Source organism: Dama dama, chromosome 3, assembly GCF_033118175.1.
Source record: "Dama dama isolate Ldn47 chromosome 3, ASM3311817v1, whole genome shotgun sequence".
In the NCBI taxonomy this organism is placed as follows: domain Eukaryota; kingdom Metazoa; phylum Chordata; class Mammalia; order Artiodactyla; family Cervidae; genus Dama; species Dama dama.
Genome location: NC_083683.1, coordinates 25,197,182 through 25,223,035, shown reverse-complemented (window position 1 = coordinate 25,223,035; position 25,854 = coordinate 25,197,182). Strand labels below are relative to the sequence as shown.

At 37.0% G+C, this 25,854-nt stretch overlaps 1 protein-coding gene across 6 annotated transcripts in view; it reads right to left on the bottom strand.

Moving 5' to 3' along the window:
- NAV3 (neuron navigator 3) overlaps positions 1-25,854 on the bottom strand; it is an 883,898-nt gene that overhangs the window by 264,395 nt on the left and 593,649 nt on the right. The gene's annotated exons all lie outside the window — the stretch shown is intronic.

Sequence of the window (25,854 nt, the reverse complement as noted above, 5' to 3'; positions counted from 1 at the left end):
GAGGAAGTATATGCACCTATTATATAGATATTATAATTAATATAGAATTGAGGTATATTATGAACTCTAAGCTTGGCTATCTATATAAAGTAGAGGCGTCCCTCCAATAACAGATTATGATAGAGGAAAAAATTGAAACTGTTCAAAAGCTTCACAAAAATAAAATATTACTAATTTTTCAAATGTTACAGGCACTTACTGATGTAATATAATCTAATTATAATGATAAAATTTCAATTCCATGAGAGGCTTACATGGACATATTAGTACACTTATTACAAGGCAGACCATAACATTGAAGTGATAGAAGAATGTGAACTTGAAATAAGAATAGAGGAGGACAAATAACTGAGAAATATAAAAATGCATTATAGAAGAAGCACTGGAATTAGAACTGGAAACGTAACAGAACCTGAAGTCAGGAAGTGAAGGGAAGGGCTTTCCCCCAGAGGGTACAAGATCCAGAGAGGTGAAGGGACACAGGAATCCAGGGCACAGTTGAAAATCATGTAATTAAGGCAGGATGCCTGAAATTAGGACAAATCAGACTGGAAAGGTAAGTTGTGCCTTGTGGTCATGAGCACTGAGACCCAAGGAAAATGCAAAAAAAGAAAAAAAATTTTTAACAAAATTAATACATATTTTTTGTAAAAATAAAGTAAAAGAGAAGTGTAAAAACCAGACAAATAAAAGTTTCCCACAACTTGCAACCCCACCCACTTTTGAATAACTTGATATAAATAGTTCTAGAACTTTTTCTACACCTACACACTTCACCACACGACATCATATTACACACCATATACACACATTCATGACAGAATGTGTAACCAAATCTAGCTCAATTTTACCTATCACTCTGCATTTTCAGCTTTTTATGTAACAATATTTTAATAATACTTCCAAAACCATTTCACAAAAATTTATCGCTATTTTTGATGTTATATTATACATAGCATCAATCCCCCCTAGTGAAAGATACTTATCTTGTTTAAAAATGTTTCTATCACTTCTAAATTTGTAAGAGACATCTTATACATGTGTCTTGGCACATACCTCTACTAGTATTTTTTACAGGACCAAAATCTAAAAACGAGGCTGCCAAGTGTTTTTTAATGGACCCTAGGTACAAACATTTCAAAATATAACACAAAAGAAAAAGAGTGTTTCTTTATTTTAGAAAACATAAGGTGCCATCTTAGTGCATATGTACTGGTAGAATGTGTTCTGAAAGATATCAATAATTTGAGGTATAGTCTACTGCGTAAGAAAAATATATATGATGGCAACACTACATCTTCTGTCTTCACATTCACTATCTTTTTTATACTAAATATTATTAAAGTGTAAGAAAAATCACTTGCATAACTGTCTCCTTAATTAGAAAACAAGCACAATTTCTAGATTGACATTTTTATTTGTTGATCATCTTCCTTAATTAAGATTTTATTCTATTTGTGTTATGGCAAAATTTTAATTTTATAATATTTACACTGTTCATAATCTTAAAAAATTGAGCACTTTCCCTTCACCTACACATCAATCGAACGATAGCATTAATCATTTGGTGCCTAGTAGAAAGTTCAATGTGAGCCAGACTTTATTTGTGCCTATCTCCGAGGCAGCGAGTTATTTATAAGGACCAGTTAACTGACTTTAAAGGATCCACAATGATGAGGAATATGAGTTCTGGGTCAAACACACATGGATAGTGTGTGTTTGGAGTCTTGCTTGGAGCCTCTGCTTGGAGGCCCAGCAGACTATTCGCTACCCCCTGGGACCTTGAACAAATTACTTATATCTTCTAAACCTGATTCCTCATCTGCAAAATAAGGATGATACAATACTTATAGTATTATGTCAGGACTGATAAGATTGAACTTGTAAAGGGCCTGTCACAGAGTTAATCCTGAAAAAAGGCCTATTATTATTATTTGATGGCATCTAAATGTTATTTGCTATGGTGGCTTTCCAACAAATATTTGTTGACGTTATCATTGCTCAAAGGTTAAAAAATGTGGAAGTACTGGCAGCCGAAGACTGGAGAAACTGTATTCCTTGCTTTCTTACACTAGTCACATCTCTGACTCCTGCTATCTAATTCACTGAGGCCACAGATCTGTCCCCCATCCAAACTTTGAGGAATGTGTCCAATTTTGAGGCTGCAATATTCTCATCCAGGCCTGCAGTGAATGCCTCCATCGTTACACCACCTCCAACAAAGCTCATACTGCATGGATGCTTTTTTTCTTTTAAATGAAGGCATTAAATTGCAGAAATAGTGCTTATTTAATATTTATTTAAATATATACAAAATGGAATGCGTTCAAAGTAAAAACAATTATACTTTTATTCTCCAAATGCACGCTAACAGTGCCTTATCCTCTATCCAAAGCCCTCTGGGACTTAGGTGAGAAAACAGATGGGAAGCCAGCTGGTTGGCTTCAAGACCTTGTTGAGAAAGCCTCTCACTGAGCTCAAGAAACATTTTTTCACTTGGTCCAGGATTTCTTCTAGGGGAATCCCAAGCCCAAGTGCTTTGACTTGTCCAGCATCCCCAACATGTGAAATTTTGCTCAGACAATAACTCTGACTTAGATGCAATCAGAAAAATATATTCAGATTAAATAAATGAACTTAAAAATTAGTTCCTATGTATTTTACTTAGTCCTTCTAATAGTCCTTCTACTGTGTAGAAGATTTGATTAAAATAAATCAGTGTTTTCCAAAAGGTTATAATATAGATGATGAAATATAAAACAATTACCTAGAAACTTTTATACATTTTAAAATTTTAAATATAAGCTTATAGTTTCATATCTTTAATAAATTAAAACTTAAATTTAAAAGAGTGGAAATAGGAAGTGTGTCTTTAAGAAGACAATCTTCAAGTAAAGGACACATGGTACGTAAATGTGTTTAAAAATCATCAGTAAAGTTACTGTAATAATCTGATGAGAGCAGATATAAACAATCTTGTCAACCATCATTAAAATCTGTTGTTCAAATAAATACAGAATTTATTTGAACAGAATGGTGAATTCAGAATGGTGACATCATGACCAGATTTTGGATCCGAGCTCCAAAGTTGCCCTTGGTTAGTTTCCACTAAAATAATCACATCATTTAACCTTTTAACCTCAGTTGAATGAGCAAAATGTATGGTAACATATTTTGTATAACTGAATTAGAGGGGTTTTTTATGTGTGTGAAGAAACCTATATAATTGAAAATAACATCAAATTACTCATAAATCAATATTTTGTATTTTCTATAGCAGGATCACTGAGTATTTAAGTCATCAAGGTTCTGACCAAAACTTTAAATAGCATTTACTTGTAAGCATCTTAAGCCAACTTTCCTCAATCATTTTAACTGCAATGTTATGAGTATAAATGTTATCTCATGTAGTAATTATATTTCAGTTAATTCAGAAGAATTAATGAGATTACACTTACCAAAGTGCTACTTAGAAACTCTAGTATATTTGTACGTCCAATTTTTCATTCACAGTAATTTAAAATAATAGAATGAATTGCACCATGGCATATTTTATACTTCATATTTATCAGCATGTGTTTTAGGGCCTGTATGCAACAGCAGGTATTCTTTAAGGAACAATCTACAGGGTTAAAATTTCTGCTCTGCCCTTTAATATCCATGTGGATACTGAATGAACATTTATTTCCTCTCAGCATCAGATTTTTCTCACCTATAAGCTGGTAATAATAGTATAAATTTATACTCTTGGAACATGGCCTTTCACTTACTAAATATGTGTTAAGTGTCAAATAGTGTTAGTAGTTCATGTTTCAATATAAAATATATTAATTGTAATTATTTTATTAACATAATTCATCATTATCACTGTCAAATCCTTAAATATTAGCTGTCTAACCAAATGTAGGTAACCTAACTAATGAAGGAAAATTGCTGCAAGTTATAATGATCTCTTAAGTATTGATCCTATCATTTTTCTTTTACAGCGCTCACTTCAGCAGCACATACACTAAAATATTTCTTTCACAATGCTTGTTTTTAATTTACAAAATAATAGGGTCAGAGAGAAGGCAATATTCCTGATTTCAAGCCATACTATAAAGCTATGGTCATCAAAACAATGTGATAGTGGCATAAAAACCAATAAATAGACCAATGGAACTAAACTGAAAACCTAAAAATAACCCAGGCATATACATTCAAGTAACATTTGACAAAAGGTCTAAGAACACTCAACAAGAAAAGGCAGTTAATTCAGTAAATGGTGCTGAGATAATTAGATATTCACATGTGAAAGAATGAAACTGCACCCATGACTTATGCCACTTTACAAAAATTAACTCAAAATGGACTAAGACTTGAAACTATGAAACTCCTAGAAATAAACACAGGAATCAATTCTTTGACATAGGTCTTGGGAATGAATTTTTGAATATGACATGTAAAGCTCAAAAAATAAAATTAAAAAAAGAACAAATGGGACTGTGCCAAACTAAAAAGCTTTGACACAGCAAAAGAAACTATCAATAAAGCGAAAAGACTACCCATAAAATGGGGAAAATATTTGCAAACTACTCATGTGGTGAAGGAATTAATATCTAAAATACATTTTAAAAAATCCTATAATGCAATAGGAAAAAATACAAATAATCCAATTAAAAATAGGCACAGGATCTGAATAGACATTTCTCTAAAGAAAATATACAGAAGGCCAACAGGTATGAGGAAAGATGTTCAGTATCATCAATCATTAGGGAAATGCAAATTAAAACCACAATGTGATATTACCTCATGCCTGTTAGAATGGCTGTTATCAAAAAGATGAGATAATAAACGCTGGTGTGAATGTGGGGAAAAGACTTCCTCCTCCCGGCTTTTTTCTTTTTACTCTATGTGAGAAGATGGATGTTAATGAACCTACTGTAGTAATAATTTCACAGTATTTGTAAACCAAAGGCTTCCCAGGTAGTGGCTACTGGTGAAGAACTCGCTTGCCAATGCAGGAGACGTAAGAGACGTGGGTTCGATCCATGGGATGGGAAGATCCCCTGGAGGAGCCGGAGATGGCAACCCACCCAGTATTCTTGTGTGGAGAATCCCATGGACAGAGGAGCCTGGAAGGCTAGTCCATAGAGTCCCATAGAGTCGGACACGACTGTAGCTACTTAGCACACACGCTGGCATATATAACCAAACTATCAGGCTGTATGCCTTAGACTTATAGAGTGATGTATATCAATTATTTCTCAATAAAACTGCAAATGGATAAATACTGCAAAACACACAAAACAAACAAAAACAGAAGACAATACACAGACACTACATTGCTTTTGTTCTGTCACAGTAAAACATCATGAGTTCTACTTTGATTCTCCATGGAGTCTTAAACTTTTGCTCATGATGACTTCTTTTTAACTACTGACAACATACTGTACTGCTGTTGTGTATTACAGCAATCTATTCCTGAATTTTTTAACCATAATTTCAGAATTTGATGAGTGTATTTTAAGTAACCTGACAGTTAAATAAAATAATTATGACTTTTCATTACTGCATAGAGTGCACAGAGGTACACAAATGTGTCAGTGAGAGACAACAATTTATTTATAATGAGTGCTAAATGATCAAAAGAATGTAGAGAAGTAGGTTGGGAAAGACAGACTATTTAGTCAAGAATCTATTTTAATAGAAATACACTAACCTATAACCTATAGTCGTGAATATTCATTGGAAGGACTGATGCTGAAGCTGAAACTCCAATACTATGGTCACCTGATGCGAAGAACTGACTCCCTAGAAAAGACCCTGATACTGGGAAAGATCAAAGGCAGGAGGAGAAGGGGACGATTGAGGATGAGATGGTTGGATGGCATCACCGACTCAATGGACATGAGTTTGAGCAAGCTCTGGGAGTTGGTGATGGGCAGGGAAGCCTGGCGTGCTGCAGTCCATGGGGTCACAAAGAGCTGGTCATGACTGAGTGACTGAACTGATAACCTAATTAGAAAATATTATAAATGAAGTCTGATAATTTTTAAATATTAGTTGAGCCAGTTTTAATCCTGCATTTACTTATACCATTAGTTTCTCCCCAACATTCAAGGAGTAGTGACATTCCCATAAGCTCCACTCTTCAGTTTATTAAAATTACTGACTTTCAGAAGTCAAATAGGCTCTTCTAAATCCACAGCAGACAGAAATCATTCTGAAAGCCAAGAATTTCCATGGCAATAAGAGGCTTCTGCATTATATAAATCAGCAAAGTACTAAGCACATAAAAGATAAGCCATAAGTGGTGGATTAGGGAAGTAGTTTTCCCAGAAAGAGAACTAGTACTGGCAAGAGAACTGGAAGAAAGGAAAGGTGCTAAGGTGTGACCTAACAGGCTGCTTGTCTGGGTAGAATTTCACAGTAACATTTGGACCCAAGAGAGATTCACAAAGCATCACATGTACCGAAAGGTTATGGGACAGCATCTGTCTGTTTGTTTTTGCTTTTTCCAATTCCTGAAAATAATATGGAACTATCTAAGGGAAAGCTACTGTCCTAGAGAGTATTTGAAATCAGGACAGGAAGAATGCTGAGAACTGACACGTGAAAGGACAAAAAGTAAGAAAGATGTGATCACAGGTTATGATCAGTACAGTCTGACAGGCCGCCTAAGTTTCAGCACTCACCAGGCAGCAGCAGACGGGACTGGTGACCCAGAAGACGTGGCATCACAGAGCCATGGGAACAAGTAACCCTGTGCACCAACCCCCCCAGACTACCCTTCAGAAAGAAATGTGCACTGGGAAGATTCCAGAATTGACTGGGCCTTTTCTGGTCACACCGGGCTTTAAACTGGAAGTAACTGAATACTTTGATTTGGGAAAAATCAATTTTCTCCTGCTGAATAGGAATAGAGACTTAAAAACTATAATTTTATACACCTCAGTATATGACTCAAAAATCCCTGAATAATCAGCAAATTTGGACAAAAGGATTAGAAAAATTACAAAGGATTTAAGATTTAAAACATGCTATTTTTAGTCAGCTTGAAATTTGATCCCAGACTGGATCTTCAGTTGTTATCACAGAACCGATAAGACCAAAGGTCCATGGAGGTCAATGTCATGGCTCTTGCGGACCTTATAGAAACCTCAATACTGAGGGCTATGAGTGAGTGTACGTGCTCAGTCACGTCCGACTCTTTGCAACCCCAGGGACTCTAGCCCACCATGCTTCTCTGTCCATGGGATTTTTCCAGTCAAGAATGCTGGAGTGGGTTGCCATTTCCCTCTCCAGGGACTGAACGCACATTTCTTGCGTCTCCTACATTGGGAGGTGAATTCTTTACCACTGCACCCTCTCGGAAGTCCCAAAGAGGTAGTATTATCAAATGAACACATTAAGAGCTTTTGATAATATCAGTATCATCACAATGTATGTAATAGATTCACCGACTATATGATTATCTCAGCTACTAGGAACATACCATTTATGAAGTTTTTCAAACAATTCACGTTTGGACGTTGATTAAAAGTGAACATTAATTTTGCTTACAGAATTAGCAAAGACTTAAACATGATAATAATTAGTGCTGGCAAGAGTGTGACAGGGCATTCCTATAAACTTCCAGATGAGTGTAGACGGACCAACTTTTCTGAAAAGCTACCTCCCAGATTCAGAAGTAGTGCTTCTCAGCATTTTTGAGGGGGAACTTCATTGCCACTGTATTTTTTTGATGAGTTAATTGTGTATTTGCCCATTTTTTCCTAGGGTGGTCACTTTTTTAATCACTGATATGTAAGCCTTTGTATGACTGATTATTTAATTAGCTTTCCCTACTAGACTGACTTATTTAGTTTTGTTGACCTTATATCCAAAGTGCCTATTGTATTCCCTGGCATACAGTAGTCACTGAATAAAAACTTGTTGAATAAATGAGCTGAAAAGCAGTTACTTAATAAAAAATTGTTGAAGTTAAAAAATGAATATTAATGAATAAACAACCCAGCAAATCAGAAGAAGGTCTTTGAAAACAGGTAAATTCTAAAGTAAGCATAAAATAAATTCCGATAATTTCCTTTTACTGTTTGTTCTTTCGCACATCCAATCTCTAACCAGGTTCTGTTAACTCTATCTTCTTCATGCCTTCTGACCCTTCAGCTCCATTGCTGATGTAATGGTTCTGGTTCAACTTTTCATCATCTCTCACACAAATTACTTTAAAAGTCCTAGCAATTGTTTCTAAGTTAGGCAGGCTAAGTGCTAAACTATTCCATATACTATAGATAGGGACTGCTTTAAAGTGCAAGATTATTAAATTATCAAGTAATTTACCTTCCTACCTAAAAATTGCAGGATAGCTCCCACTTGACTTGAGAAGAAAAGTTTCCTTCTGAAGCCAATTTACTCCAGTTTTTAAAAGCAACTTTGCTCAAAGAAAAATGGCAAAAAGAAAAAAAAAAAGATAAAAAAGAAGCCACAACTATGAAGGTTCTAGAAGAATGATGGAAGATTGAGGAATGCATTCCAAAAAGATGAGCTTTGACAAGCAGAGTGAAGGGAAAAGCACATCCCATATCTATGATGAAGGATAATGAAACTTCATATTCTGAATTCTGAATCCATTTGTTCAGAATAATTCCATTTGTTCAGAGCATGGGGAAGAGGCACATTGAAAGCTAGAGAAAAGATAACAGGAATCAGGTAAGGGTCCTGTGCAAAGAAGGATATGTCAATAGTTTAGGTGAAAGCTTACTCTTATGTAGGAGACATAAAGCTGACAGATACGACTGTATTTCTAAACTGTAGCTCTGGTAGAGCTATGGAGGATAGTTCGGAACAGAGTAAAACAATGAAGGGAGATTACGTAAGTGGATTTCACATGCTAGCAAGGTAATGCTCAAAATCCTTCAAGCTAGGTTTCAACAGTACGTGAACTGAGAACTTCCAGATATACAAACTGTATTTAGAAAAGGCAGAGGAACCAGAGATCAAATTGCCAACATCTATTTGATCACAGAAAAAGCAAGGGAATTCCAGAAAAAAACATCTGCTTCATTGACTATGCTAAATCCTTTGATTGTGGCGATCACAACAAACTGTGTAAATTACACAGAGACAGGAATACAAGACCACCTTACCTACCTCCTGAGAAAGATGTATGCAGGTCAAGAAGCAACAGAACTGAACATGGAACAATGGACTCGTTCCGAATTGGGAAAGGAGTACGTCAAGGCTGTATATTGTTACCACGCCTATTTAACTTATATGCAGAGGACATTATGAGAAATGCAGGGCTGGATGAAGCACAAGCTGGAATCAAGATTGCTGGGAGAAATATCAACAACCTCAGATATGCAGATGATACCACTCTAATGGCAGAAAAGGAAGAGAAACTAAAAAACCTCTTATTGAGAGTAAAAGAGGAGAGTGAAAAAGCTGGCTTAAAACTCAACATTCATAAAACTAAAACCATGGCTTCCAGTCCCATAACTTCATGGCAAATAGATGGGGAAACAATGGAAACAGTGACAGACTTTATTTTCTTGGGCTCTAAAAGCACTACGGACAGTGACTGCAGCCATGAAATTAAAAGACATTCACTCCTTGGAAGAAAAGCTATGACAAACCTGGATAGCATATTAAAAAGCATAGACATCCCTTTGCTGACAAAGGTCCATTCAGTCAGAGCTATGGTTTTTCCAGTAGTCATGTACAGATGTAGAGTTGGATCATAAAGAAAGGTGAGCACCTAAGAACTGATGCTTTCAAACTGTGGGGCTGAAGAAGACTCTTGATAGTTCCTTAGACAGCAAAGAGATCAGACCAGTCAATCCTAAAAGAAATCAACCTTGAATATTCATTAGAAGGACTGATGCTGAAGCTGAAACTCCAATACTCTGGGCACCTGACGCGAAGAACTGACTCCTTGGAAAAGACTGTGATGCTGGAAAGATTGAGTGCAAGACAAGAAGGAGGTGACAGAGGATGAGATGGTTGGATGACATCACCGACTCAACACACATGAGTTTGAGCAAACTCAGAGAGACAGTAAAGGACAAGAGAAGCCTGGCGTGTACAGTCTAATGGGTCACAGAGAACTGGACATGACTTAGCAACTGAACAGTAAGTTAAGATGTAAGACTTTTCTTTCTCATAGTGAAATAAATACTTCACAACCCTGGTATTTTCCAGAAACTCTCCCTTAAAAGAGCAAGAGCAAAAACCAAAAACTCTAACTCCATGACTATAATACATGAACTTGGAAAGCAGATGAAAGAGTGATACATGACTTAGCAAAGAGAAGTAATGAAACATCAAACCCACAGGATCTGCAGAGGGAGATACCAGAGCAATGCAAGGAAGTTTTCCCATAGAACCCCAGAATAGCTCAGAAAGTGTGGGCAACAGACCAAATGGAAGCTGGGAGGAACCAGAGACAAGAGCTATAGAATTCCTTGTCTCCCACTCACACCATCAAAAGCCTGGAAATACAGACCAGGGAAATTCCAGACTGAGAGTTGCCAGTCAGGCAGGAGGGTGGAAGCATAAGAATGAAAATGAGAAATTAAATATTATGCATCATGCAGTTGAGACTCCAGCAACTGTCTTCCTCTATTGGCACTCTTTCTCCTTCAGAAATGCAGGAGTATATTTCCCCCATCCTCATTCCAGCCTCATTCCAGAACTGGAAAGTCTTTCTCTGACAACAGTAGTTATTTCTAGGACCAAAGACAGCAAAATTTAAGGTACCCAGTGAATCAAGCAGCTGGCCAGTGGGGGACCTATAATTAATCCCAGAAGACATTAAGAAATGTGTGGACATGTGAACATAGCTTTATAGTGTGCACACAGAGTTGAAGCTTACAATACATTTGATAAAATACTCTAAAATAAAATACAGACACCAGATGGGCAGATAAAAGAGTCAGATAATAAAATACTGTAAAAGGCAGGAGTAGACTAAAACTTCAAGGAAGTTATAATATTGGTGTCTACCACTTAGTAGCCACCCAAAAGAGTCTGGCTTTCAGTCTTTCGAGTCATCTGTATGCAATCCATATAGATGATATATACATGATACTTTCATTTTTATATTTTAATAAAACATTATTATTTCTTGATTGTTTAAAATATCTGATTTATGGCTGCAAAGAAGAAAACACCTTAATGATGACATGTACACTTCAGGTACATGTCACAAATATTACTAATAATACATTTCATGTGAAGGGATTGCCAGTCTTAAACATGATTAAAATTCATATACATGCAAAAATACCACTTTCCATTACTACTGCACTTAGTGTTTCAAGTTCTTTGAGAGTTATTTCCTATATGAGACTACAATACACCTAGACCACCTACTGCATTTATTTTGAGCATAAGCCGGACGGACCAAATTATCATCAATATTCTCAAATCTCATGCTTGCAACCCTATGGATCCTAGTGACATGTTTTTGGTATGAAGCTGTCAAATGCACCCCTTGACTTTTCTTAGTCAAGGGGTGCATTTTACTGAATTTACTGAAACAAATTATATTGACATTTTCATTTACAACTGCATTTATCTGCTTAAATTTATACCACAAATTATTAGCTTGGAATCTAATGACCTCTCCCTATATACCTCCCTATATACCTCAGAGATATTGTGGGTTCCATTCTAGAATACCTTAGTAAAGCAAGTGTCTCAACAAAGCAGGTCAGAGGAATTTTGTTATCCAGTGCATATAAAAGCTACGTTTACACTATGCTGTAGTTTATTAAGTGCAATAGCCATTAAGTTGAAAAAATTTACATACCTTAAATTAAAAATACTTTATTGCTAAAAATTCTATCATCTGAGCCTTCAGATGATAGTCATAATCTTTTTCAACAGTAACATCAAAAAAAAATCACTGATCACAGATTATCATAACAAATATAGTAATAATGAAAAAGCCTGAAATATTGTGAGAAATACCAAAATGTGACACAGAAACATGAAGTGAAAAAATACTACTGGGAAAGCTCGATGCAGGGTTGTAACACACCTATAATTTATAAAAAAACCTATTATCGGTGAAGTGCAATAAAGTGAAACAACAAAATGAGATCTGCCTCATTGCTATTGGAAATAAGAAAATCTTAGATGAGCAGGAACAGGCATAATGTAATGCAAAGGGGAAACCTGGTGCTATTCTAGCCACCTGGCTCCTTTATCCAAATAATCATTTCCCACAATCCTGTGAAGGCTCCCTGGCATCCGTTTGCAGTCATGAGTCACTGATCCATTTCAGCACTGCAAATGGACTGACTGCTTCGGCTTTCAAGTCCTATTTTCTCCTCCACTTAAGATTTTAAGTGTGACCATCATCCTGGGGAGTTTCCTCATGAGTGGGTAATACATTAAACACTGCCAGAAATAAAATATATAAATAAGAAGCATCTACCCGGTACAGAACTATATAAAAAAGATCTTCATGACCTAGATATCCAAGATGGTGTGGTCACTCACCTAGAGACAGACATCCTGGAATGAGAAGAGACAGACATCCTGGAATGAGAATTCAAGTGGGCCTTAGGAAGTATCACTATGAACAAAGTTAGTGGAGGTGATGGAATTCCAGTTGAGCTATTTCACATCCTAAAAGATGATGCTGTTAAAGTGCTGCACTCAATACACCAACAAATTTGGAAAACTCAGCAGAGGCTACCAGATGGGAAAATGTCAGTTTTCATTCCAATCCCAAAGAAAGGCAATGCCAAAGAATGCTCAAACTACCGTACAATTGCACTCATCTCACACACTAGCAAAGTAATGCTCAAAATTCTTCAAGCCAGGCTTCAACAGTATTTGAACTGTGAACTTCCAGATGTCCAAGCTGGAATTAGAAAAGGCAGAGGAACCAGAGATCAAATTGCCAACATCCTTTGGATCATCGAAAATGCAAGAGAGTTCTAGAAAAACATCTCCTTCTGCGTTATTGACTACACCAAAGCCTTTGACCATGGATCACAACAAACTGTGGAAAATTCTTCGAGATGGGAATACCAGACCACCTGACCTGCCTCCTGAGAAATCTGTATACAGGTCAGGAAGCAACAGTTAGAACTGGACATGGAACAGACTGGTTCCAAATAGGAAAAGGAGCACGTCAAGGCTGTATATTGTCACCCTGCTTATTTAGCTTATATGCAGAGTACATCATGAGAAATGCTGGGCTGGAGGAAGCACAAGCTGGAATCAAGATTGCCAGGAGAATTATCAATAACCTCAGATATGTAGGTGACCCACCCTTAAGGCAGAAAGTGAAGAGGAACTAAAATGCCTCTTGATGAAAGTGAAAGAGGAGAATGAAAAAGTTGGCTTAAGTCTCAACATTCAGAAAACTAAGATCATGGCATTCGGTCCCATGACTTCATGGCAAATAGATGGGGTAACAATGGAAAGAGTGAGAGACTTTATTTTGGGGGCTTCAAAATCACTGCAGATGGTGACTGCAGCCATGAAATTAAAAGACACTTGTTCCTTGGAAGAAAACCTATGACCAACCTCGACAGCATATTAAAAAGCAGAGACATTACTTTACTGACAAAGGTCCATCTAGTCAAAGCTATGTTTTTTTTCCAGTAATCATGTATGGATGTGAGAGTTGGACTATTAAGAAGGCTGAGCATCAAAGAATTGATGCTTTTGAACTGTGGTGTTGGAGAAGACTCTTGAGAGTCCCTTGGACAGCAAGGAGATCCAACCAGTCAATCCAAAAGGAAATCAGTCCTGAATATTCATTGGAAGGACTGATGCTGAAGCAGAAACGTCAATAGTTTGGCTACCTGATGTGAAGAACTGACTCACTGGAAAGGACCCTGATGCTGGGAAAGATGGAAGGTGGGAGGAGAAGGGGACGACAGAGGATGAGATGGTTGGATGGCATCACCGACTCACTGGACATGAGTTTGAGTAAGCTCTGGGAGTTGGTGATGGACAGGGAGGCCATGCGTGCTTCAGTCCGTGGGGTCGCAAAGAGTTGGATACGACTGAGCGACTGAACTGAACCAAACTGTTCCTGTTTTAAATTCACAGTGCTTTTCTTTTTAATGATCTTTCCTTCCATAGAGAATATGACATCTTGCAAGTTTTTTTTAAAAAAGGAGTTGGATAGTATAATCATACAGTGCAATTCTGGTACTAATTTATTTAATTTTTTTCACTTAACTTCAATCTTATCTCCACTGCCACCAGCAGCATGACTGAAAAAAAAAGGGGGGGGGGGCTTCATAGTATTCTTTCTCCAAGATGTAGCATCTACTAATAATTTGTTGAGAGTAAGGTACTGTTTGTACATGTTAAATGGTTTCACTAATCAATCCTCAAAGTTCCCTAACAGGAAGACACTATCATTCCATTTCAAACATGAGGTTCTTGAAACATAGAGGTGAAGTATTTTCCCCAGGTCTCAACAGTAAGGGTGCCAAATAATCCAGATATTCTGTCTCAGAATCTGTACTCTTAGCCCACACAAAAGGAAATATCTCACGAGCTTTCCTAATTCCGGCCTCCTATAGTTATTTCCATTGCATGTGACATGCATCTCAAAATATGAGGAAAAATCTCCTTTATTTGACTGCTACAACATCTGGCATTTATAGAATGCTCTATGGGGAATCCCAACAGCTTGCAAAATTCTAATAACCCAGGTGGCAACATGAGCTAAAATCTGCATATTAGAACCGGTTAAGAGAACTTTTAGTTCCCATAGTTTTCTAGGGGAAAAAAAGCATGATACTTGAAATTCTCTTACCTTCTTTTTATCTCAGTCTGATAATTGATGCAATTTAAATTCAAGGTAAGTTTTAGCAACCAGCCTTCAAAGACCAAATAATATGGCAGAAAAATATGTGTAAGAAAATCATATTAATGAAACACAAAATTAAAAGAGCATAAATCTCTATTAGTCTTAGCAATTCACGGTTTCTAGGCTTCTGACCTGGATATTTCTCTTTATGTACCTATAGATAATTATAGTGATAATAGTGAAGAATTGACTGATAGAAATATTAAACATAGCCCAGTAATTCTCGAAGTACTATGGTCCCTATGCCAACATTCTCAGAGTCATCTAGGAACTTGCTAGAAGTGAAAATTATCAGTTGTCATTGGAGAGCCACTAACTCAGAACTCTGAAGGTGGAGCCTGTAATCTGAGTTTTAACAAACCCCTCAAGTGATTTTGATGTATGCTAACGTTTGAGAACTACCGGCATAGACAATGATGTACACACATAAAATGGTTTTATTTCTAATACTTTAAACTGTGTTTTAATGTGAAGAGAATGTCATTTCTAAGTACATTAAAAACCTCACAATAAGCCCAGAAAATACTGACTGTAAATGCTCTTTGCAAACCACTCAATTCTATGTTAAAATCTTTACATTTTTAGTAATAAAAGTAGGCATCTATTTCAAAGTTTTTTCAAGGTTAAAAATAACTATTTATAAGAAGGTGAACAAGAGTTGGTTTGTACTTACTTAGACTAAAAACATAAACTTGGAAGCTGAGAGAGACACTTTCTGCTGTGCTAAAAACCTGCAATGAAAAGTAATGGAAATAAAAGTGCATCACCCCAGGGTCCCTAATACATCTGTTCAGTCACTGCTAGTCCGTAAGAGTGAAATTCCTGGGGGAAAAAAAGAGACCTTTGAAAATATTTTTGTTTTGTGCCTTTTTTTTTTTGTTATTATCACATTAATTCTAAACCAACACAACACTACTTGGAAGATTTGGGGGCATATGCTATTTTCATAAATATTTGACAATTTTGAAACTATCATCAATTACAATAGCACACACATATATGTGTGTGTATACGTGACACATGGTGAGATCTCGCATGTAGACTGCTGTTTGCTAAGGCCACTGTGATGGATCCAGCTTATATTCCAATCAGACAGAATTACTTATCGGCTTCCTGCAGGTGGTTTCTCTCTGGTGACATGCTATAGCTCCAAATCACCACGGGTAGGGGCTAGAGCCACATAATCCAAGACCATCAGCCAGAGTACAGCCACCGTACAACTCTGTCACACTGCAGAGTAACATGCTGAGACAACCACACTAGTGGTCTGCTGACCCCTAAGAGAACCTCAACATTTTAGAAGCTATCACATTAACACTCACCACTCCAAATTTCATTATGAAATCCGTTCATTTTCCATGTACCCAACAGTTAGGTTGCTAAGGATTCAATTTAAATCCCTTCCAAATTATTACAAAAGTAAAATGGAAAAAGAACACCAAATAGGCAGACTGCTCATTATATGAATTCACACTGTATTTATATATGAATGCAAGGTAGCAAATAGAAATCAAAGATTCTAATTTGGCCAATATTTCAAGTTCAAGCCTCCAAGTCAAATTTTATAATCTGTCTCCTTATGAAACCATTCCAGTGACTGAAGCTGCTCCCCACGAGGTATGTAAAAGATGGTCTAGGTCATTCACTCCACATGATGGACTCAGGAAGCAAAACTTCTCACTAAGCAGAGAAGCTGATCTCAGTTGATGTTGTTTTCTAACTCCCAACCCCTCTGAGAAAAATAAAATAACATAAAATAAAATTTTTGAAGGGTTTCAGAAGTGGAGCCTGGAGTCAGAAATTCTGGGCTTCTTTCCCAGTCCCACCACTTACTACTGGATCTTGAGTTTCCTCCTCTTTAATTCGGGGATCATATCCTTATCTACCCTGCCTATCTCAGAGGATTATTGTGAGGATTAACTGTAATAGAAAACATTTGCAAAAGCAAAATATATTATACAAAATAAGGCATCATTATTATAAGCCATGAAACATGTTACCCATGAATTATATTTAAAAACATATTCCCCCAAAACAAGCATACAACCATTTCAAAGAACTATTGTGCATGTCTATTGAGGTCAACTATGTTTTAGTTTTTAACTGCATTAATGAGACACAGAACCTAATTTATTTCCACAAAATACCCTTAACTCAAATTTTGTCTTTGTCCATATCTGATGTATTTCCTAGTCTCTTCCAAAAAAGGTCATACTTCAGCTGTGTATGCTGACAATGGATGATTTTTATGTGGAGCTGACCCAACCAAGGATGCCCTTCCAGCTGCTTCCTGATTAGAAGTGGCCCCACTCCCACCCCATGTCAGGGAATCTATTATCCTTTAGCTACTGTTCACCAAAAATTGGTTTTCCAGCTTCCATGGATAAGATCTCTTCTAGCAAGCAGCTTCTCACACAGAAACCCCACTTCCAACTCTCCTCTCCTTGGATTTAGGTAGGAAAATGTGGACTAGTTCTTACCAAGGGGATGTGAACTGAAGTAATATTCATCTCTTCCAAGCCTGGCATATAAAAAATCCCATATCCTGTTCTCTATCCTTTTTTATTTTTTTGACCTCAAGGCAGCTAGAAGTTCATATCTAGGTGGAACATGGAAGCCACATGATGAAAATGGCAAAGCTACCACTAGTATTAGTTTTTGAGAGTCCAAAGCAGAATATCCTGAGTCCACATTCAACAAGCAGAAAACGTCTTGAATAGCTGGATAGCTTGGATAGCTGGAGTGAGAAAGAAATACATACCATGCTAAATTACTGGAATTAGGTGTTTGCTAGAGACTGGTGTTAATTTAAATTAAATCTCCTTGCAGTGAAAGATTCATCACAGAACAGCTCCTCTGTGTCCCGGAATTTGATGATTAGGCCAACAGAGGGAAACAGGAAATATCCCTATTCTATTTTCCCTTCCAGAGACCATTGCCCTGTATCCACAGTCCTTATCAAGGGCTTTCTTCTCTTGATAATCTTTTCATTAATTCATGTCATATGTATCATCTGAACACTTACCACTCCATCACTAGGAATACTTATCTCTTCCTTATGAAGCTCTGTGCTTGGACCCTCAGAAATGCCTTTCAACTTGTTGCTACTGGTCCTGGGGTGGGAATGTGGGCATAGATTGGTCAAACTTCCATACCTGATACTCTTAGAAGTTGTTATAACAATTCTTTGTGCAAGTGTTTTTTGTTTTTTTTTTAAATAAACGGACTTCCCAGGTGGTTCATTGATAAAGAAACCTCCTGCAATGCAAGAGACTCAGGCTCAAACCCTGCTTCAGGAAGATCCCCTGGAGAAAGAAATGGTAACCCACTCCAGTATTCTTGTTTGGGAAATCCCATGGACAGAGGAGCCTGTTAGGCTATATATAGAACATGGGGTCACAAAAGCTGGACATGACTTAGTGACTCAACAACAACAAAAAAATTGAAAATTGAACTATTAAATACATGCAAAATCCTTATTTTGCTTTACAATTTACAAATGGTTCATCCCATTTGTTCCTCATAATACTCTTCTGAGTTGAACAGAGTAACTGTTATGGAATTCCCAGGTGGCTCTAGTGGTAAAGAATCTGCCTGCCAAGGCAGGAGACTTCCTTGGGTTGGGAAGATCCCCTGGAGAAAGGGATGGCAACCCACTCCAGTATTCTTGCCTGGAGCATCCCACAGACAGAGGAGCCTGGTGGGCTATGGTTCACAGGGTCGCAAAGAGTGGGACACGACTGAAGTGTTTTAACAGCAGCATCTGCAGCGGGTATTATAATCATGGTCCTACTTTACAGGCCTATGGAAGGGGTAATACAGTTTTAGGAGCACTGTTTGGAAAAATTGCCCATCATTTATAACACTGTTTCTATGGCAATGGTGGTTCCAAATGTCAATAAAATGTGCTTTTAAAAACATGGAAGATGATCAGTTTCTAAATTTATCGCTGCTTCCTGTCTATTTAGTATTGATATGTGTGTGCCTGGGACATTAAATTCAGTGGCTTATAAACTATATTTTAAAAATAAGCATTGGTTTTTAAAATTCAGAATTCTTTACTATCACAATTAGGTGGTAGAATGCTGGAGTACTAGAAAGTTTTTTTGTTTTTTTAAAAAATATTTCTCAAATTGGCTTTAGGTTTGCCATACACCCCTGTAACATTCTGTACTCTCTTTTAATATGCATTGTGTGACAAGAAAATGTCACATATATTGTGAAAAGGGAGAAGAATGAAATCAACAGAAGTAGAAATGAAAAATCACAACAAAAAACACAGAAATACAAAGGATCATAAGAGACTACTATCAGCAACTATATGCCAATAAAATGGACAACTTGGAAGAAATGGACAAATTCTTAGAAAAGGATAACCTTCCAAAACTGAACCAGGAAGAAATAGAAAATCTTAACAGACCCATGACAAGCATGGAAATCAAAACTGTAATCAGAAATCTTCCAACAAACAAAAGCCCAGGACCAGATGGCTTCACAGGTGAAATCTACCAAAAATTTAGAGAAGAGCTAACACCTATCCTACTCAAACTCTTCCAGAAAATTGCAGAGGAAGGTAAACTGCCAAACTCATTCTGTGAGGCCACCATCACCCTAATATCAAAACCAGGTAAAGATGTCACAAAAACAGAAAACTACAGGCCAATATCACTGATGAACATAGATGCAAAAATCCTTAACAAAATTCTAGCAAACAGAATCAAACAACATATTAAAAAGATCATACATCATGACCAAGTGAGCTTTAGCCTAGTGATGCAAGGATTCTTCAACATTTGCAAATTAGTGTGATATACCACATTAACAAATTAAAAGATATTATCTCATATAGAGAGAAAGCCTTTGACAAAATTCAACATCCATTTATGATAAAAACCCTCCAGAAGCAGGAATAGAAGGAACATACCTTAACATAATAAAAACCATATATGATAAACCCACAGCAAATATTATCCTCAATGGTGAAAAATTGAAAGCATTTCCCCTAAAGTCAGGAACAAGACAAGGGTGCCCACTCTCACCACTTCAACATAGTTTCAGATGTTTTAGCCACAGCAATCAGAGAAGAAAAAGAAATAAAAGGAATTCAGATTGGAAAAGAAGAAGTAAAACTCCCACTGTTTATAGGTGACATTATCCTCTACATAGAAAACCCAAAAGACTCCACCAGAAAATTATTAGAGCTAATCAATGAATATAGTAAAGTTGCAGGATATAAAATTAACACACAGAAATCCCTTGCATTCCTATACACTAACAATGAGAAAACAGAAAGAGAAATTAAGCAAATTCCATTCACCATTGCAAAAAAAAGAATAAAATACTTAGGAGTAAATCTACCTAAAGAAACAAAAGATCTATATATAGAAAACTATAAAACACTGATGAAAGAAATCAAAGAGGACACAAATAGATGGAGATATATATCATGTTCATGGATCAGAAGAATCAATATAGTGAAAATCAGTATACTAACCAAAGCAATCTATAGATTCAATGCAATCCCTATCAAGCTACCAAAGGTATTTTTCAGAGAACTAGAACAATTAATTTCACAATTTGTATGGAAATACAAAAAACCTCGAATAGCCAAAGCAATCTTGAGAAAGAAGAATGGAACTGGAGGAATCAACCTGCCTAACTTCAGATTATACTACAAAGCTACAGTCATCCAGACAGTATGGTAATGGCACAAAGACAGAAATATAGATCAATGGAACAAAATAGAAAGCCCAGAGATAAATCCACGCACCTATGGACATCTAATCTTTGACAAAGGAGGCAAGAACATACAATGAAGAAAAGACAACCTCTTTAACAAGTGGTGCTGGAAAAACTGGTCAACCACTTGTAAAAGAATGAAACTTGAACACTTTCTAACACCATACACAAAAATAAACTCAAAATGGATTAAAGATCTGAATGTAAGACCAGAAATTATAAAACTCCTAGAGGAGAACATGGGCAAAACACTCTCTGACATAAATCACAGCAGGATCTTTGACCCACATCCCAGAGTAATGGAAATAAAAGCAAGAATAAAAATGTTTTTTTATTTTATTTAATTAATTAATTTATTTTTATTGTTTTTTTTCCATTTATTTTTATTAGTTGGAGGCTAATTACTTTACAGTATTGTAGTGGTTTTTGTCATACATTGACATGAATCAGCCATGGATTTACATGTATTCCCCATCCCAATCCCCCCTTCCACCCCACTCTCCACCCGATTCCTCTGGGTCTTCCCAGTGCACCAGGCCTGAGCACTTGTCAAAAACAAACAAATGGGACCTAATTAAACTTAAAAGTTTTTGCACAATGAAGAAACTATAAGCAAGGTGAAAACACAGTCTTCAGAATGGGAGAAAATAATAGCAAGTGAAGCAACTGACAAAGAATTAATCTCAAAAATATATAAGCAGCTCATGCAGCTCAATTCCAGAAAAATAAACAACCCAATAAAAAAATGGGCCAAAGAACTAAACAGACATTTCTCCAAAGAAGACATACAGATGGCTAACAAACACATGAAAACATGCTCAACATCACTCATTATCAGAGAAATGCAAATCAAAACCACAATGAGGTACCATCTCATACCAGTCAGAATAGCTGTTATCAAAAAGTCTGCAAACAATAAATGCTGGAGTGGGTGTGGAGAAAAGGGAACCCTCTTACACTGTTGGTGGGAATGCAAACTAGTACAGCCATTATGGAGAACAGTATGGAGATTCTTTAAAAAACTGGAAATAGAACTGCCATCTGACCCAGCAATCCCACTGCTGGGCATACACACCAAGGAAACCAGAAGTGAGAGACATGTGTACCCAATGTTCATTGCAGCTCTGTTTATAATAGCCAGGACATGGAAGCAACCTAGATGCCCATCAGCAGATGAATTGATAAGGAAGCTATGGTATACATACAAAATGGAATATTACTCAGCCATTAAAAAGAATTCATTTGAATCAGTTCTAATGAGGTGGATGAAACTGGAGCCTATCATACAGAGTGAAATAAGTCAGAGAGAAAAACACCAATACAGTATAATAATGCATATATATGGAATTTAGAAAGATGGTAACGATGACCCTATATGTGAGACAGCAAAAGAGACACAGATGTAAAGAACAGACTTTTGTACTCTGTGGGAGAAAGCGAGGGTGGGATGATTTGAGAGAATAGCATTGAAACATGTTTATTACCATGTGAAACAGATGTCCTGTGCAGGTTCGATACATGAGACAGGGTACTCAGGGCTGGTGCACTGGGATGACCCTGAGGGATGGGATGGGGAGGGAGGGGGGAGGGTGGTTCAGGATGGGGAACACATGTACACCCATAGCTGATTCATGTCAATGTATGGCTAAAACCACTACAATATTGTAAAGTAACTAGGCTCTAATTAAAATAAATAAATTAATTAAAAAATTATTTCTCAAATTGGCTTTAGTTTTAGCATACACCCCTATAACATTCTGTAATCTTTTTTTAATGTGCCTTGTGTGCCAAGAAAATGTCACATATATTATAAAATAGAGTACTTAAAAATAAGTATTAAAATAAATACCCAAGAGGTAAATTATTATTCCTAAATAAGATTCACTCACCCTAGGAAATACTAAGTAGCCATGAAAAATAGAAAATATGATGCTTGTGTATGAAAATATGAAAGCATAATGTAAAAAAAAGTAGAATATAAGGCAGTCTTTAGATAAGCATGTAGAAAATACTGTGAGCAAATGCAAAGTATAACAGTAGTTGTAATGAGGGTGATCAGACTTACAGAGTTTTCTCTATATTTAACAAGACTCTATAACATTATATTTCTTATATAATCAAAACTGATTTCAAAGCATCACCTCGAAGGTGATACTGACCTATATGAAGGTCAGTAAGAGTTCTTTACGAGCACTCTTTGGTCGTTTGGAAAAAACTTTGGCCTTCTGGAAAAAAGACGCAGTGAGACTTTGAAATCAAAACAGTTATATGAACACACATTATGACTTATCACGTCTATAGAGAGAACCACACGTAACCAGAGGGGTTTAGGACCACATACAGACTGAGCAACACATGCCAAAGGGACAGGAGTGGGGACAAATCTGGACAAAGGTATGAGCAAAAGTCGGCACGTGGTCTGAAAGGGCGTAGCACTTTGGGGTGGTCCATTTATGTCCAGAAGGTAAGACCAACACTTGTGCAGGATGAAAACAGAAGGCGGGCACAGGGTAACTGGAAAACTCAGAAGGTACACTGATGAGGAAATCTTCCCGGAAGTAGAGGAGTGTAGAAAAGTGAAGAACTAACACATCAAGTGCTCAGACAAGAACCAGGATGTTCATAAAAACCCAGTGGCCAGAAAAGCAATTGGGAGACGGAATTTAAATCACTAGCCCACCAAAGGGGAGAAGTCATAAAAACAAAATCCTCTCTGGTTCTCAGCTCAGAGATTTTAAAACATGTGCTAAGTAGCTTCAGTCACATTAAGACTATTTGTGACGCTATGGACCATAGCCAGCCAGGCTCCTCTGTCCATGGGATTTCCCAGGCAAGAATATTGGTGTGGGTTGCCATAGCCTTCTCCAGGGGACCTTCCCTACCGAGGGGTTGAACCCGAGTCTCTTGTATCTCCTGAACTGGGAAGCAGGTTCTTTACCTATAGCGTAACCGGAGAAGCCCTTTTTAAAATACATAGACAGGCGATCATCCAAAGATAGCTATTCTGGCACCTTCAGGCAAGGGAGGTAACTGGAACTGACGGCTGAATTACAGAATGTCTTCAAGGCTGACAGAGGCGGGCGCTTTCTTTAAGCAAATGACCAGAAGCTCTTGGCCTTGAAGTTGACGGACATGGATTCAGAGAGCGCGCTAATCTCACCACCACAGTTCCCACTAAGTCACAAAGGACACCTGCTCCAGCACAACATTCACTCCCACAAGCTGGGCACTTCACAAGGGTTATTTCCCATACCTTCCAAAGGATCCCATGAGACGAGCATTGTTATACTCTTGGCCTTTGGCATTTGCAGATGTGGAATCTGTAGATGTACGGGGGCTGAATATGCTATGCCAATTTATACAAGGGTTTGGTGTTCGCGGAGGGTCCTGGAACCAATCCATCATGGACATCAAAGTGTTGTTGTTCAGCGGCTAAGTCATGTCCGACTCTTTGTGACCTCCATGAACTGTAGTACACCAGGCTTCCTTCTCCTTCACTATCTCCTGGAGTTTACTCATATTCATGTACATTCAATCAGTGATGGCATCCAACCATCTTATCCTCTGCCGCCTGCTTTTCCTCTTGCCCTCTATGGGACAACTATATTAATTTTACAGAGGAGACAAGCGAGGATCAGACCAGTTTACCAGCCTGCCCAAAGTCAACAGCAAGTCACAGAGCCAGACTTGTTTCTCCCTATCCTATACCCATAGGCCTTCACTGACACCATACCATCCTCTCTGTTGGCATAAACAAACAAAGAAAAAGGGTAATATTAAAAATGTTCAAAATGTTTGTCTTGGTACTAGCTTTATATGACCATAAAATAGTCATTTTCCTTAAGAAAATATCACTTGAACCCTACACTTTCCAAAAAAATTTTTCATCTTTTCATATTAGAAGGCTCATGCTAACTCCATGGCAAAGAGACTTAGCTATGAGAAAGAACTTACTATTAGACAATCTTTTCCCAAATCAGTTCCAAGCTGCAGCTATTAAGGGCACTGTTTTTTTTTTTTTTCTTTTTTCCTATAATATATTTTATATTTGGATTAACAATGCTTACAATTTGTTGATTGCTCCAAACTGCTAATTTCTCTGATGGGGTATATATGGCTAATTCTGGAGTGTAGGATTATAAGTATATTATTTCCACATAGCTATAATTTTCCAATAGTTCTATCAACAGTAAAAGTGAAATTTTATTTTCATCTCTGTGTCTCCAACAAATATTTGCAGTTGATATGAACTTAGCAGGACATTTATTAGTCTCTAAGATTTCAAATTAAAATCTGAATAAAAATTAACATTTATAGAATTCTATATCTAGAGGATACATGACCTCAGTTATTAGATTCACAGTGACAAAAAATAAGTAATTCATTAAAAAATAATCACTTTTTCCAAGCTAGGTTAAATTTAAAGTTTAGCATTTGTAAAAAAATCTGCTGAATATTTCATATAACTCTACTCATAACTTTCAACTTCTTCACTGGCAGTTCAGTGTCCTTTTCATGTCCTTATGATGGAATAATTAGAAGTGCTTTTTCTAACCAAAATTCTCTACTCAGAAATGCCTACAGCCTTTCCATTCTCTTTTTTGACAAAGACATAGGCAGAAAACCCAAAGAACCCTAAAAATGACCTTTGAAATTTTAATACTCTCCATAATTGCAAGGTAAAACAATTATCAATGTCACCTGATTCTTTGATAATGTCTGTATCAAGACAAGGATTCTGCTGCTGCTAAGTCGCTTCAGTCATGTCCAACTCTATGCGACCCCATAGACTGCAGCCCACCAGGCTCCCCCGTCCCTGGGATTCTCCAGGCAAGAACATTGGAGTGGGTTGCCATTTCCTTCTCCAATGCTTGCAAGAGAAAAGTGAAAGTGAAGTTGCTCAGTCATGTCTGACTCTTAGTGACCCCGTGGACTGCAGCCCACCAGGCTCCTCTATCCATGGGATTTTCCAGGCAAAAGTACTGGAGTGGGGTGCCATTGCCTTCTCCACAAGACAAGGATAATCTCCTGCATTGTCTAATACAAGTTTTTATGACAAATATTGTTGTTAATATTTGAATTTATACTAGCAAATCAAGTAGAAAAAAAGTCAAATATTTGGTTACATGAGTGAGAAGGTGTTTAAGCATTGGTACACAAAAGTCATGTTAATGTATGACAAAACCCACTGCAATGTTGTGAAGTAATTAGCCTCCAACTAATAAAAATAAATGAAAAAAAGAAAAAGAAAAAAAAAAAAAGTAAGTTCACATATTTGTACT